Genomic DNA, 16,412 nt, shown 5'->3' with positions numbered 1-16,412 from the left:
GTGGCACATGTTTGGGGCATGATTCATGGCGGATTTAGTCAGTTGTGTCAGGAACTGGTGGTTTGAAATCCAGACTAATCCACGCCTGATTCATTTTCACAAACGTCAGTCTCTCCACACTTTGGGTGGACAGTCGTGTCCTCCGCGGAGTTGCAATACCTCCTGCCGCACTAAACACGCGCTCCGATGCCACGCTACTGGCCGGGCATGACAGCCTTTCAAGGGCAAATTCAGCTAGTTGGGGCCAAAGGTCAAGTTTCGTTGCCCAGTAGTCAAGGGGATTGTCTACCTCGGTTGGCAGGGTGCTGTCCAAGTAGGCCTAAGCCTGTTGTTTGAGGTCCTGCTCCAGGTCCACCTGATGCTGCTGCTGCTGCGGCTGGTTAGTAGTTTCCTCACTGCGCTGGTGAAGAAAGCTACTCATCATCGACTGCAGACTGAGGCAGCCGCTGCTGGTGGAGCTGCCACTGCTCCTACCACCCCACCCCTCCCCTGCTGCCATGGCAGCGGAACGCGAGCGCACAGGGCCCACAGTGTCTGAGGATGGACGTTGGCGCAGACAGGCAGAGACCAGCTGACTACATAGGTGGTTTTTATAGTACGTTATTTTGGCCTCCCTCTCAGCAGGTGTGAAAAAGGCCACCATTTTTGAACGGTAGCGAGGGTCCAACAAGGTGGACAGCCAAAAGTCATCCCTCTGTCTGATGGTTATTATTCGGCTGTCGCTACGCAAGCAAGCGAGCATGCTATGGGCCATTTGTGCCAAGGAATGCGAGGGACTCCCTGCCTCCATCTCCACAGCATACTGCCACGGTGCGTCTGGGTCCTCTGTCTCCTCCTCCTCCTCCTCTACCAGATGCTCCTGCTCCTCCACTCCTGTCCGCTGAGTGGAAAAACCACCCATTTCACTCAATAATTCCTGAGCACCAATGTCCTCCTCTACCTCCTCCTCTTCTTCCTGTCCTGCCCCCACAGGGGTCATGTGGCGTTGAGATCTGTGCGCCACGTCTACCGCACCCTGACCAGCCATTGTTAACAGCATTTGTTCCAGGACGTGCAACAGAGGAATGACGTCGTTCATCCCATAGTCCTGCCGACTCACGAATAGCGTGGCCTCCTCAAAGGGCCTGAGCAAGCGCAGGTGTCACGCATGAGCTGCCAATGGCTGACATCTAAGTTACACAGGGAGTACCTTTATCCGCTTTTAACATCAGGAAATCTGTGATGGCCTTTCGCTGTTCGTAAAGGCGGTCTAACATATGTAGGGTTGAATTCCATCTTGTTGCAACGTCACAGCATGAGGAGTCGGTACGGGGGCCCATGGCAGATTACGTGCCTGGCAGCAGCAATGGGAGGCCCGTAATCTGCCAGTACCCTATGTCAAAAAATTCAACACACCAGCAGTGTGAGGAGACCTGAAAGTGGCACATGGCAGAGTGTGGCTATGGAGACAGCAGCAATAGGAGGCCGTACAGGGACCCATGACACACTCTGGACTTGGCAGCAGCATGAGGAGGCGGTATAGGGGCCCATGGCAGATTAGGGGCCTGGCAGCAGCAATGGGAGGCCCGTAATCTGCCAGCACCCTATGTCAAAAAATTCTACACACCAGCAGTGTGAGGAGACCTGAAAGTGGCACATGGCAGAGTGTGGCGATGGAGACAGCAGCAATGGGAGGCCATACAGGGACCCATGAGAGACTCTGGACCTGGCAGCAGCATGAGGAAGCGGTATATAGGGGCCTATGGCAGATTAGGGGCCTGGCAGCAGCTATGGGAGGCCCGTAATCTGCCAGCACCCTATGTCAAAAAATTCTACACACCAGCAGTGTGTGAGGAGACCTGAAAGTGGCACATGGCAGAGTGTGGCGATGGAGACAGCAGCAATGGGAGGCCGTACAGGGACCCATGAGAGACTCTGGACCTGGCAGCAGCATGAGGAAGCGGTATATAGGGGCCTATGGCAGATTAGGGGCCTGGCAGCAGCTATAGGAGGCCCATAATCTGCCAGCACCCTATGTCAAAAAATTCTACACACCAGCAGTGTGTGAGGAGACCTGAAAGTGGCACATGGCAGAGTGTGGCGATGGAGACAGCAGCAATGGGAGGCCGTACAGGGACCCATGACAGACTCTGGACCTGGCAGCAGCATGAGGAGGCGGTATATAGGGGCCCATGGCAGATTAGGGGCCTGGCAGCAGCTATGGGAGGCCCATAATCTGCCAGCACCCTATGTCAAAAAATTCTACACACCAGCAGTGTGTGAGGAGACCTGAAAGTGGCACATGGCAGAGTGTGGCGATGGAGACAGCAGCAATGGGAGGCCGTACAGGGACCCATGAGAGACTCTGGACCTGGCAGCAGCATGAGGAAGCGGTATATAGGGGCCTATGGCAGATTAGGGGCCTGGCAGCAGCTATGGGAGGCCCGTAATCTGCCAGCACCCTATGTCAAAAAATTCTACACACCAGCAGTGTGTGAGGAGACCTGAAAGTGGCACATGGCAGAGTGTGGCGATGGAGACAGCAGCAATGGGAGGCCGTACAGGGACCCATGAGAGACTCTGGACCTGGCAGCAGCATGAGGAAGCGGTATATAGGGGCCTATGGCAGATTAGGGGCCTGGCAGCAGCTATAGGAGGCCCATAATCTGCCAGCACCCTATGTCAAAAAATTCTACACACCAGCAGTGTGTGAGGAGACCTGAAAGTGGCACATGGCAGAGTGTGACGATGGAGACAGCAGCAATGGGAGGCCGTACAGGGACCCATGAGAGACTCTGGACCTGGCAGCAGCATGAGGAAGCGGTATATAGGGGCCTATGGCAGATTAGGGGCCTGGCAGCAGCTATGGGAGGCCCGTAATCTGCCAGCACCCTATGTCAAAAAATTCTACACACCAGCAGTGTGTGAGGAGACCTGAAAGTGGCACATGGCAGAGTGTGGCGATGGAGACAGCAGCAATGGGAGGCCGTACAGGGACCCATGACAGACTCTGGACCTGGCAGCAGCATGAGGAAGCGGTATATAGGGGCCTATGGCAGATTAGGGGCCTGGCAGCAGCTATAGGAGGCCCATAATCTGCCAGCACCCTATGTCAAAAAATTCAACACACCAGCAGTGTGAGGAGACCTGAAAGTGGCACATGGCATGAGACACTGTGGACCTGGCAGCAGCATGAGGAGGCGGTATATAGGGGCCCATGGCAGATTAGGGGCCTGGCAGCAGCTATGGGAGGCCCATAATCTGCCAGCACCCTATGTCAAAAAATTCTACACACCAGCAGTGTGTGAGGAGACCTGAAAGTGGCACATGGCAGAGTGTGGTGATGGAGACAGCAGCAATGGGAGGCCGTACAGGGACCCATGACAGACTCTGGACCTGGCAGCAGCATGAGGAGGCGGTATATAGGGGCCTATGGCAGATTAGGGGCCTGGCAGCAGCTATGGGAGGCCCGTAATCTGCCAGCACCCTATGTCAAAAAATTCTACACACCAGCAGTGTGTGAGACCTGAAAGTGGCACATGGCAGAGTGTGGCGATGGAGACAGCAGCAATGGGAGGCCGTACAGGGACCCATGAGAGACTCTAAACCTGGCAGCAGCATGAGGAAGCGGTATATAGGGGCCTATGGCAGATTAGGGGCCTGGCAGCAGCAATGGGAGGCCCGTAATCTGCCAGCACCCTATGTCAAAAAATTCTACACACCAGCAGTGTGAGGAGACCTGAAAGTGGCACATGGCAGAGTGTGGCGATGGAGACAGCAGCAATGGGAGGCCGTACAGGGACCCATGACAGACTCTGGACCTGGCAGCAGCATGAGGAGGCGGTATATAGGGGCCTATGGCAGATTAGGGGCCTGGCAGCAGCTATGGGAGGCCCATAATCTGCCAGCACCCTATGTCAAAAAATTCTACACACCAGCAGTGTGTGAGGAGACCTGAAAGTGGCACATGGCAGAGTGTGGCGATGGAGACAGCAGCAATGGGAGGCCGTACAGGGACCCATGACAGACTCTGGACCTGGCAGCAGCATGAGGAAGCGGTATATAGGGGCCTATGGCAGATTAGGGGCCTGGCAGCAGCTATAGGAGGCCCATAATCTGCCAGCACCCTATGTCAAAAAATTCTACACACCAGCAGTGTGTGAGACCTGAAAGTGGCACATGGCAGAGTGTGGCGATGGAGACAGCAGCAATGGGAGGCCGTACAGGGACCCATGAGAGACTCTGGACCTGGCAGCAGCATGAGGAAGCGGTATATAGGGGCCTATGGCAGATTAGGGGCCTGGCAGCAGCTATAGGAGGCCCATAATCTGCCAGCACCCTATGTCAAAAAATTCTACACACCAGCAGTGTGTGAGGAGACCTGAAAGTGGCACATGGCAGAGTGTGGCGATGGAGACAGCAGCAATGGGAGGCCGTACAGGGACCCATGACAGACTCTGGACCTGGCAGCAGCATGAGGAGGCGGTATATAGGGGCCCATGGCAGATTAGGGGCCTGGCAGCAGCTATAGGAGGCCCATAATCTGCCAGCACCCTATGTCAAAAAATTCAACACACCAGCAGTGTGAGGAGACCTGAAAGTGGCACATGGCATGAGACACTGTGGACCTGGCAGCAGCATGAGGAGGCGGTATATAGGGGCCCATGGCAGATTAGGGGCCTGGCAGCAGCTATGGGAGGCCCATAATCTGCCAGCACCCTATGTCAAAAAATTCTACACACCAGCAGTGTGTGAGGAGACCTGAAAGTGGCACATGGCAGAGTGTGGCGATGGAGACAGCAGCAATGGGAGGCCGTACAGGGACCCATGACAGACTCTGGACCTGGCAGCAGCATGAGGAGGCGGTATATAGGGGCCTATGGCAGATTAGGGGCCTGGCAGCAGCTATGGGAGGCCCGTAATCTGCCAGCACCCTATGTCAAAAAATTCTACACACCAGCAGTGTGTGAGACCTGAAAGTGGCACATGGCAGAGTGTGGCGATGGAGACAGCAGCAATGGGAGGCCGTACAGGGACCCATGAGAGACTCTGGACCTGGCAGCAGCATGAGGAAGCGGTATATAGGGGCCTATGGCAGATTAGGGGCCTGGCAGCAGCAATGGGAGGCCCGTAATCTGCCAGCACCCTATGTCAAAAAATTCTACACACCAGCAGTGTGAGGAGACCTGAAAGTGGCACATGGCAGAGTGTGGCGATGGAGACAGCAGCAATGGGAGGCCGTACAGGGACCCATGACAGACTCTGGACCTGGCAGCAGCATGAGGAGGCGGTATATAGGGGCCTATGGCAGATTAGGGGCCTGGCAGCAGCTATGGGAGGCCCATAATCTGCCAGCACCCTATGTCAAAAAATTCTACACACCAGCAGTGTGTGAGGAGACCTGAAAGTGGCACATGGCAGAGTGTGGCGATGGAGACAGCAGCAATGGGAGGCCGTACAGGGACCCATGACAGACTCTGGACCTGGCAGCAGCATGAGGAAACGGTATATAGGGGCCTATGGCAGATTAGGGGCCTGGCAGCAGCTATAGGAGGCCCATAATCTGCCAGCACCCTATGTCAAAAAATTCAACACACCAGCAGTGTGAGGAGACCTGAAAGTGGCACATGGCATGAGACACTGTGGACCTGGCAGCAGCATGAGGAGGCGGTATATAGGGGCCCATGGCAGATTAGGGGCCTGGCAGCAGCTATGGGAGGCCCATAATCTGCCAGCACCCTATGTCAAAAAATTCTACACACCAGCAGTGTGTGAGGAGACCTGAAAGTGGCACATGGCAGAGTGTGGCGATGGAGACAGCAGCAATGGGAGGCCGTACAGGGACCCATGAGAGACTCTGGACCTGGCAGCAGCATGAGGAAGCGGTATATAGGGGCCTATGGCAGATTAGGGGCCTGGCAGCAGCTATGGGAGGCCCGTAATCTGCCAGCACCCTATGTCAAAAAATTCTACACACCAGCAGTGTGTGAGACCTGAAAGTGGCACATGGCAGAGTGTGGCGATGGAGACAGCAGCAATGGGAGGCCGTACAGGGACCCATGAGAGACTCTGGACCTGGCAGCAGCATGAGGAAGCGGTATATAGGGGCCTATGGCAGATTAGGGGCCTGGCAGCAGCTATAGGAGGCCCATAATCTGCCAGCACCCTATGTCAAAAAATTCTACACACCAGCAGTGTGTGAGGAGACCTGAAAGTGGCACATGGCAGAGTGTGGCGATGGAGACAGCAGCAATGGGAGGCCGTACAGGGACCCATGAGAGACTCTGGACCTGGCAGCAGCATGAGGAGGCGGTATATAGGGGCCCATGGCAGATTAGGGGCCTGGCAGCAGCTATAGGAGGCCCATAATCTGCCAGCACCCTATGTCAAAAAATTCAACACACCAGCAGTGTGAGGAGACCTGAAAGTGGCACATGGCATGAGACACTGTGGACCTGGCAGCAGCATGAGGAGGCGGTATATAGGGGCCCATGGCAGATTAGGGGCCTGGCAGCAGCTATGGGAGGCCCATAATCTGCCAGCACCCTATGTCAAAAAATTCTACACACCAGCAGTGTGTGAGACCTGAAAGTGGCACATGGCAGAGTGTGGTGATGGAGACAGCAGCAATGGGAGGCCGTACAGGGACCCATGACAGACTCTGGACCTGGCAGCAGCATGAGGAAGCGGTATATAGGGGCCTATGGCAGATTAGGGGCCTGGCAGCAGCAATGGGAGGCCCGTAATCTGCCAACACCCTATGTCAAAAAATTCTACACACCAGCAGTGTGTGAGGAGACCTGAAAGTGGCACATGGCAGAGTGAGGCGATGGAGACAGCAGCAATGGGAGGCCGTACAGGGACCCATGACAGACTCTGGACCTGGCAGCAGCATGAGGAAGCGGTATATAGGGGCCTATGGCAGATTAGGGGCCTGGCAGCAGCTATAGGAGGCCCATAATCTGCCAGCACCCTATGTCAAAAAATTCAACACACCAGCAGTGTGAGGAGACCTGAAAGTGGCACATGGCATGAGACACTGTGGACCTGGCAGCAGCATGAGGAGGCGGTATATAGGGGCCCATGGCAGATTAGGGGCCTGGCAGCAGCTATGGGAGGCCCATAATCTGCCAGCACCCTATGTCAAAAAATTCTACACACCAGCAGTGTGTGAGACCTGAAAGTGGCACATGGCAGAGTGTGGCGATGGAGACAGCAGCAATGGGAGGCCGTACAGGGACCCATGAGAGACTCTGGACCTGGCAGCAGCATGAGGAAGCGGTATATAGGGGCCTATGGCAGATTAGGGGCCTGGCAGCAGCAATGGGAGGCCCGTAATCTGCCAACACCCTATGTCAAAAAATTCTACACACCAGCAGTGTGTGAGGAGACCTGAAAGTGGCACATGGCAGAGTGTGGCGATGGAGACAGCAGCAATGGGAGGCCGTACAGGGACCCATGAGAGACTCTGGACCTGGCAGCAGCATGAGGAAGCGGTATATAGGGGCCTATGGCAGATTAGGGGCCTGGCAGCAGCTATAGGAGGCCCATAATCTGCCAGCACCCTATGTCAAAAAATTCAACACACCAGCAGTGTGAGGAGACCTGAAAGTGGCACATGGCATGAGACACTGTGGACCTGGCAGCAGCATGAGGAGGCGGTATATAGGGGCCCATGGCAGATTAGGGGCCTGGCAGCAGCTATGGGAGGCCCATAATCTGCCAGCACCCTATGTCAAAAAATTCTACACACCAGCAGTGTGTGAGACCTGAAAGTGGCACATGGCAGAGTGTGGCGATGGAGACAGCAGCAATGGGAGGCCGTACAGGGACCCATGAGAGACTCTGGACCTGGCAGCAGCATGAGGAAGCGGTATATAGGGGCCTATGGCAGATTAGGGGCCTGGCAGCAGCTATAGGAGGCCCATAATCTGCCAGCACCCTATGTCAAAAAATTCAACACACCAGCAGTGTGAGGAGACCTGAAAGTGGCACATGGCATGAGACACTGTGGACCTGGCAGCAGCATGAGGAGGCGGTATATAGGGGCCCATGGCAGATTAGGGGCCTGGCAGCAGCTATGGGAGGCCCATAATCTGCCAGCACCCTATGTCAAAAAATTCTACACACCAGCAGTGTGTGAGGAGACCTGAAAGTGGCACATGGCAGAGTGTGGCGATGGAGACAGCAGCAATGGGAGGCCGTACAGGGACCCATGACAGACTCTGGACCTGGCAGCAGCATGAGGAGGCGGTATATAGGGGCCTATGGCAGATTAGGGGCCTGGCAGCAGCTATGGGAGGCCCGTAATCTGCCAGCACCCTATGTCAAAAAATTCTACACACCAGCAGTGTGTGAGACCTGAAAGTGGCACATGGCAGAGTGTGGCGATGGAGACAGCAGCAATGGGAGGTCTCCCATTGTCCCAACATGGCCCAAATAGTCCCAACATGGGCCCCCTGGCCACGCTTGACTTTCTGGCCACATAGTCGACATACGGCTACGTTTACTTCCTCGGGCGGCTTGACGAAAAATTGCCACACCGCCGAGTAGGAAACTTTGCCCCCGATACTCCTCACTGGCTGACTGCTGCTTCCTCCGTGCACACCGGCACCACTACTGGCCGTGGTGGTAGGCTGCAGTGGAGCTGGTGCTCTACTCCGTGGCCGTTTGGCTCCACTGACACTGCTTCCACTGACACTGCTGCGACCCTGCTGCTGTCTCCTGGGCAACCCACCGACTGTTTCGCTCACTGCCAAGCTGCCACCCTCTTCTCCTGATGATGCGGAAGAAATTGCCTGATGACGACGAGGCTGCCAAGTGCGATCAACCTCCTCATCATCAAGTAGGGTCTCCGCCTCACTACTAGCCCCCTCGGCTGCGTCTGGGTCAGGAGACAGACCTGTCTCTAGACCGGCTACCGAGCCACTCTCCTCGCCACTACTTCTTCGCCTGGCTGCTGAAAAGGCGGATGTCTCCCCACGTTCCTGACCGCCCTCTGTTAGCTCTTCCTCACTGTACAGTGGGGCTGAGCCCACAGCATGCGATACTTCGCTTGGTGAGGGAACACCAAAGGACAGGGGCAGGTAGAGGACACGTGATTTCAGTGGGCTTGGTCCCGGGCCATGCCAACTAACGGTTGTGTCTGACGTACCCACCGACCGTTGGCTGTAGGTGTCAGAGGTGACCTGGGAAGAGGAAGACGACCGAGCCAACCAATCGACGACGGCAGGGTTGTCGGTGGAGACACGACCGCTGGATGACACCGGGAGCACTGGCCTCTGGCTGCGAATAGTGCTGCCTCGACCCCTTCCTCTGCTGCCACGTCTGCTCGCTCCTAAAACATTGCCTCCTCTGCCACTCCTCTGCATGTTGTCTGACATACTCTTTAATTAAACGATTATGTGTCCCTGAGTAACAATTCTGTGTCCCTGAGTAACAATTCTGTGTCTGTGCGAGTAACAATTCTGTGGCCCTAAGTAACAGTTCTGTGGCCCTCAGTAACAATTCTGTGTCCCTGATTAACGTTTCTGTGGCCCCAAGTAACAGTTCTGTGGCCCTCAGTAACAATTCTGTGTCTGTGCGAGTAACAATTCTGTGTCTGTGCGAGTAACAATTCTGTGGCCCTAAGTAAAGTTTCTGTGGCCCTAAGTAACAATTCTCTGGCACTCAGTAACAATTCTGTCTGTCCCTGAGTAACAATTCTCTGGCACTCAGTAACAATTCTGTCTGTCCCTGAGTAAAAATTCTGTGGCCCTAAGTAAAGTTTCTGGGGCCCTGAGTAACAATTATCTGGCACTCAGTAACAATTCTGTCTGTCCCTGAGTAACAATTCTCTGGCACTCAGTAACAATTCTGTCTGTCCCTGAGTAAAAATTCTCTGGCCCTAAGTAAAGTTTCTGTGGCCCTGAGTAACAATTCTCTGGCACTCCGTAACAATTCTGTCTGTCCCTGAGTAACAATTCTCTGGCACTCAGTAACAATTCTGTCTGTCCCTGAGTAAAAATTCTGTGGCCCTAATTAAAGTTTCTGTGGCCCTAAGTAACAATTCTCTGGCACTCAGTAACAATTCTGTCTGTCCCTGAGTAACAATTCTCTGGCACTCCGTAACAATTCTGTCTGTCCCTGAGTAACAATTCTCTGGCACTCAGTAACAATTCTGTCTGTCCCTGAGTAAAAATTCTGTGGCCCTAAGTAAAGTTTCTGTGGCCCTGAGTAACAATTCTCTGGCACTCCGTAACAATTCTGTCTGTCCCTGAGTATGAATTCCGTGGCCCTAACTAGCGTTTCTTTGTCCCTAAGTAAAGTTTCTGTGGCCCTCAGTAACAGTTCTGTGTCTGTGCGAGTAACAATTCTGTGTCTGTGCGAGTAACAATTCTGTGGCCCTAAGTAAAGTTTCTGTGGCCCTAAGTAACAATTCTCTGGCACTCCGTAACAATTCTGTCTGTCCCTGAGTAACAATTCTCTGGCACTCAGTAACAATTCTGTCTGTCCCTGAGTAAAAATTCTGTGGCCCTAAGTAAAGTTTCTGTGGCCCTAAGTAACAATTCTCTGGCACTCAGTAACAATTCTGTCTGTCCCTGAGTAACAATTCTCTGGCACTCCGTAACAATTCTGTCTGTCCCTGAGTAACAATTCTCTGGCACTCAGTAACAATTCTGTCTGTCCCTGAGTAACAATTCTCTGGCACTCAGTAACAATTCTGTCTGTCCCTGAGTAAAAATTCTGTGGCCCTAAGTAAAGTTTCTGTGGCCCTGAGTAACAATTCTCTGGCACTCCGTAACAATTCTGTCTGTCCCTGAGTAACAATTCTCTGGCACTCAGTAACAATTCTGTCTGTCCCTGAGTAAAAATTCTGTGGCCCTAAGTAAAGTTTCTGTGGCCCAGAGTAACAATTCTCTGGCACTCCGTAACAATTCTGTCTGTCCCTGAGTATGAATTCTGTGGCCCTAACTAGCGTTTCTTTGTCCCTAAGTAACAGTTCTGTGGCCCTGAGTAACAATTCTGTGTCTGTGCGAGTAACAATTCTGTGGCCCTAAGTAACAGTTCTGTGGCCCTCAGTAACAGTTCTGTGTCTGTGCGAGTAACAATTCTGTGTCTGTGCGAGTAACAATTCTGTGGCCCTAAGTAACAGTTCTGTGGCCTTCAGTAACAATTCTGTGTCTGTGCGAGTAACAATTCTGTGTCTGTGCGAGTAACAATTCTGTGGCCCTAAGTAAAGTTTCTGTGGCCCTAAGTAACAATTCTCTGGCACTCCGTAACAATTCTGTCTGTCCCTGAGTAACAATTCTCTGGCACTCAGTAACAATTCTGTCTGTCCCTGAGTAAAAATTCTGTGGCCCTAAGTAAAGTTTCTGTGGCCCTGAGTAACAATTCTCTGGCACTCCGTAACAATTCTGTCTGTCCCTGAGTAACAATTCTCTGGCACTCAGTAACAATTCTGTCTGTCCCTGAGTAAAAATTCTGTGGCCCTAAGTAAAGTTTCTGTGGCCCAGAGTAACAATTCTCTGGCACTCCGTAACAATTCTGTCTGTCCCTGAGTATGAATTCTGTGGCCCTAACTAGCGTTTCTTTGTCCCTAAGTAACAGTTCTGTGGCCCTGAGTAACAATTCTGTGTCTGTGCGAGTAACAATTCTGTGGCCCTAAGTAACAGTTCTGTGGCCCTCAGTAACAGTTCTGTGTCTGTGCGAGTAACAATTCTGTGTCTGTGCGAGTAACAATTCTGTGGCCCTAAGTAACAGTTCTGTGGCCTTCAGTAACAATTCTGTGTCTGTGCGAGTAACAATTCTGTGTCTGTGCGAGTAACAATTCTGTGGCCCTAAGTAAAGTTTCTGTGGCCCTAAGTAACAATTCTCTGGCACTCCGTAACAATTCTGTCTGTCCCTGAGTAACAATTCTCTGGCACTCAGTAACAATTCTGTCTGTCCCTGAGTAAAAATTCTGTGGCCCTAAGTAAAGTTTCTGTGGCCCAGAGTAACAATTCTCTGGCACTCCGTAACAATTCTGTCTGTCCCTGAGTATGAATTCTGTGGCCCTAACTAGCGTTTCTTTGTCCCTAAGTAACAGTTCTGTGGCCCTGAGTAACAATTCTGTGTCTGTGCGAGTAACAATTCTGTGGCCCTAAGTAACAGTTCTGTGGCCCTCAGTAACAGTTCTGTGTCTGTGCGAGTAACAATTCTGTGTCTGTGCGAGTAACAATTCTGTGGCCCTAAGTAACAGTTCTGTGGCCTTCAGTAACAATTCTGTGTCTGTGCGAGTAACAATTCTGTGTCTGTGCGAGTAACAATTCTGTGGCCCTAAGTAAAGTTTCTGTGGCCCTAAGTAACAATTCTCTGGCACTCAGTAACAATTCTGTCTGTCCCTGAGTAACAATTCTCTGGCACTCAGTAACAATTCTGTCTGTCCCTGAGTAACAATTCTCTGGCACTCAGTAACAATTCTGTCTGTCCCTGAGTAAAAATTCTGTGGCCCTAAGTAAAGTTTCTGGGGCCCTGAGTAACAATTCTCTGGCACTCAGTAACAATTCTGTCTGTCCCTGAGTAACAATTCTCTGGCACTCAGTAACAATTCTGTCTGTGCCTGAGTAAAAATTCTGTGGCCCTAAGTAAAGTTTCTGTGGCCCTAAGTAACAATTCTCTGGCACTCAGTAACAATTCTGTCTGTCCCTGAGTAACAATTCTCTGGCACTCAGTAACAATTCTGTCTGTCCCTGAGTAAAAATTCTGTGGCCCTAATTAAAGTTTCTGTGGCCCTAAGTAACAATTCTCTGGCACTCAGTAACAATTCTGTCTGTCCCTGAGTAACAATTCTCTGACACTCCGTAACAATTCTGTCTGTCCCTGAGTATGAATTCCGTGGCCCTAACTAGCGTTTCTTTGTCCCTAAGTAAAGTTTCTGTGGCCCTCAGTAACAGTTCTGTGTCTGTGCGAGTAACAATTCTGTGTCTGTGCGAGTAACAATTCTGTGGCCCTAAGTAAAGTTTCTGTGGCCCTAAGTAACAATTCTCTGGCACTCCGTAACAATTCTGTCTGTCCCTGAGTAACAATTCTCTGGCACTCAGTAACAATTCTGTCTGTCCCTGAGTAAAAATTCTGTGGCCCTAAGTAAAGTTTCTGTGGCCCTGAGTAACAATTCTCTGGCACTCCGTAACAATTCTGTCTGTCCCTGAGTAACAATTCTCTGGCACTCAGTAACAATTCTGTCTGTCCCTGAGTAAAAATTCTGTGGCCCTAAGTAAAGTTTCTGTGGCCCAGAGTAACAATTCTCTGGCACTCCGTAACAATTCTGTCTGTCCCTGAGTATGAATTCTGTGGCCCTAACTAGCGTTTCTTTGTCCCTAAGTAACAGTTCTGTGGCCCTGAGTAACAATTCTGTGTCTGTGCGAGTAACAATTCTGTGGCCCTAAGTAACAGTTCTGTGGCCCTCAGTAACAGTTCTGTGTCTGTGCGAGTAACAATTCTGTGTCTGTGCGAGTAACAATTCTGTGGCCCTAAGTAACAGTTCTGTGGCCTTCAGTAACAATTCTGTGTCTGTGCGAGTAACAATTCTGTGTCTGTGCGAGTAACAATTCTGTGGCCCTAAGTAAAGTTTCTGTGGCCCTAAGTAACAATTCTCTGGCACTCCGTAACAATTCTGTCTGTCCCTGAGTAACAATTCTCTGGCACTCAGTAACAATTCTGTCTGTCCCTGAGTAAAAATTCTGTGGCCCTAAGTAAAGTTTCTGTGGCCCTGAGTAACAATTCTCTGGCACTCCGTAACAATTCTGTCTGTCCCTGAGTAACAATTCTCTGGCACTCAGTAACAATTCTGTCTGTCCCTGAGTAAAAATTCTGTGGTCCTAAGTAAAGTTTCTGTGGCCCAGAGTAACAATTCTCTGGCACTCCGTAACAATTCTGTCTGTCCCTGAGTATGAATTCTGTGGCCCTAACTAGCGTTTCTTTGTCCCTAAGTAACAGTTCTGTGGCCCTGAGTAACAATTCTGTGTCTGTGCGAGTAACAATTCTGTGGCCCTAAGTAACAGTTCTGTGGCCCTCAGTAACAGTTCTGTGTCTGTGCGAGTAACAATTCTGTGTCTGTGCGAGTAACAATTCTGTGGCCCTAAGTAACAGTTCTGTGGCCTTCAGTAACAATTCTGTGTCTGTGCGAGTAACAATTCTGTGTCTGTGCGAGTAACAATTCTGTGGCCCTAAGTAAAGTTTCTGTGGCCCTAAGTAACAATTCTCTGGCACTCAGTAACAATTCTGTCTGTCCCTGAGTAACAATTCTCTGGCACTCAGTAACAATTCTGTCTGTCCCTGAGTAACAATTCTCTGGCACTCAGTAACAATTCTGTCTGTCCCTGAGTAAAAATTCTGTGGCCCTAAGTAAAGTTTCTGGGGCCCTGAGTAACAATTCTCTGGCACTCAGTAACAATTCTGTCTGTCCCTGAGTAACAATTCTCTGGCACTCAGTAACAATTCTGTCTGTGCCTGAGTAAAAATTCTGTGGCCCTAAGTAAAGTTTCTGTGGCCCTAAGTAACAATTCTCTGGCACTCAGTAACAATTCTGTCTGTCCCTGAGTAACAATTCTCTGGCACTGAGTAACAATTCTGTCTGTCCCTGAGTAAAAATTCTGTGGCCCTAATTAAAGTTTCTGTGGCCCTAAGTAACAATTCTCTGGCACTTAGTAACAATTCTGTCTGTCCCTGAGTAACAATTCTCTGACACTCCGTAACAATTCTGTCTGTCCCTGAGTAACAATTCTCTGGCACTCAGTAACAATTCTGTCTGTCCCTGAGTAAAAATTTTGTGGCCCTAAGTAAAGTTTCTGTGGCCCTGAGTAACAATTCTCTGGCACTCCGTAACAATTCTGTCTGTCCCTGAGTATGAATTCCGTGGCCCTAACTAGCGTTTCTTTGTCCCTAAGTAAAGTTTCTGTGGCCCTCAGTAACAGTTCTGTGTCTGTGCGAGTAACAATTCTGTGTCTGTGCGAGTAACAATTCTGTGGCCCTAAGTAAAGTTTCTGTGGCCCTAAGTAACAATTCTCTGGCACTCCGTAACAATTCTGTCTGTCCCTGAGTAACAATTCTCTGGCACTCAGTAACAATTCTGTCTGTCCCTGAGTAAAAATTCTGTGGCCCTAAGTAAAGTTTCTGGGGCCCTGAGTAACAATTCTCTGGCACTCCGTAACAATTCTGTCTGTCCCTGAGTAACAATTCTCTGGCACTCAGTAACAATTCTGTCTGTCCCTGAGTAAAAATTCTGTGGCCCTAAGTAAAGTTTCTGTGGCCCAGAGTAACAATTCTCTGGCACTCCGTAACAATTCTGTCTGTCCCTGAGTATGAATTCTGTGGCCCTAACTAGCGTTTCTTTGTCCCTAAGTAACAGTTCTGTGGCCCTGAGTAACAATTCTGTGTCTGTGCGAGTAACAATTCTGTGTCTGTGCGAGTAACAATTCTGTGGCCCTAAGTAAAGTTTCTGTGGCCCTAAGTAACAATTCTCTGGCACTCAGTAACAATTCTGTCTGTCCCTGAGTAACAATTCTCTGGCACTCAGTAACAATTCTGTCTGTCCCTGAGTAACAATTCTCTGGCACTCAGTAACAATTCTGTCTGTCCCTGAGTAAAAATTCTGTGGCCCTAAGTAAAGTTTCTGGGGCCCTGAGTAACAATTCTCTGGCACTCAGTAACAATTCTGTCTGTCCCTGAGTAACAATTCTCTGGCACTCAGTAACAATTCTGTCTGTGCCTGAGTAAAAATTCTGTGGCCCTAAGTAAAGTTTCTGTGGCCCTAAGTAACAATTCTCTGGCACTCAGTAACAATTCTGTCTGTCCCTGAGTAACAATTCTCTGGCACTGAGTAACAATTCTGTCTGTCCCTGAGTAAAAATTCTGTGGCCCTAATTAAAGTTTCTGTGGCCCTAAGTAACAATTCTCTGGCACTTAGTAACAATTCTGTCTGTCCCTGAGTAACAATTCTCTGACACTCCGTAACAATTCTGTCTGTCCCTGAGTAACAATTCTCTGGCACTCAGTAACAATTCTGTCTGTCCCTGAGTAAAAATTTTGTGGCCCTAAGTAAAGTTTCTGTGGCCCTGAGTAACAATTCTCTGGCACTCCGTAACAATTCTGTCTGTCCCTGAGTATGAATTCCGTGGCCCTAACTAGCGTTTCTTTGTCCCTAAGTAAAGTTTCTGTGGCCCTCAGTAACAGTTCTGTGTCTGTGCGAGTAACAATTCTGTGTCTGTGCGAGTAACAATTCTGTGGCCCTAAGTAAAGTTTCTGTGGCCCTAAGTAACAATTCTCTGGCACTCCGTAACAATTCTGTCTGTCCCTGAGTAACAATTCTCTGGCACTCAGTAACAATTCTGTCTGTCCCTGAGTAAAAATTCTGTGGCCCTAAGTAAAGTTTCTGGGGCCCTGAGTAACAATTCTCTGGCACTCCGTAACAATTC

This window comes from Staurois parvus, unplaced genomic scaffold (genome assembly GCF_062004578.1).
Source record: "Staurois parvus isolate SC_StPar_1 unplaced genomic scaffold, SC_StPar_1.0 ptg001014l, whole genome shotgun sequence".
NCBI lineage: Eukaryota > Metazoa > Chordata > Amphibia > Anura > Ranidae > Staurois > Staurois parvus.
This window is presented reverse-complemented; position numbering follows the sequence as displayed.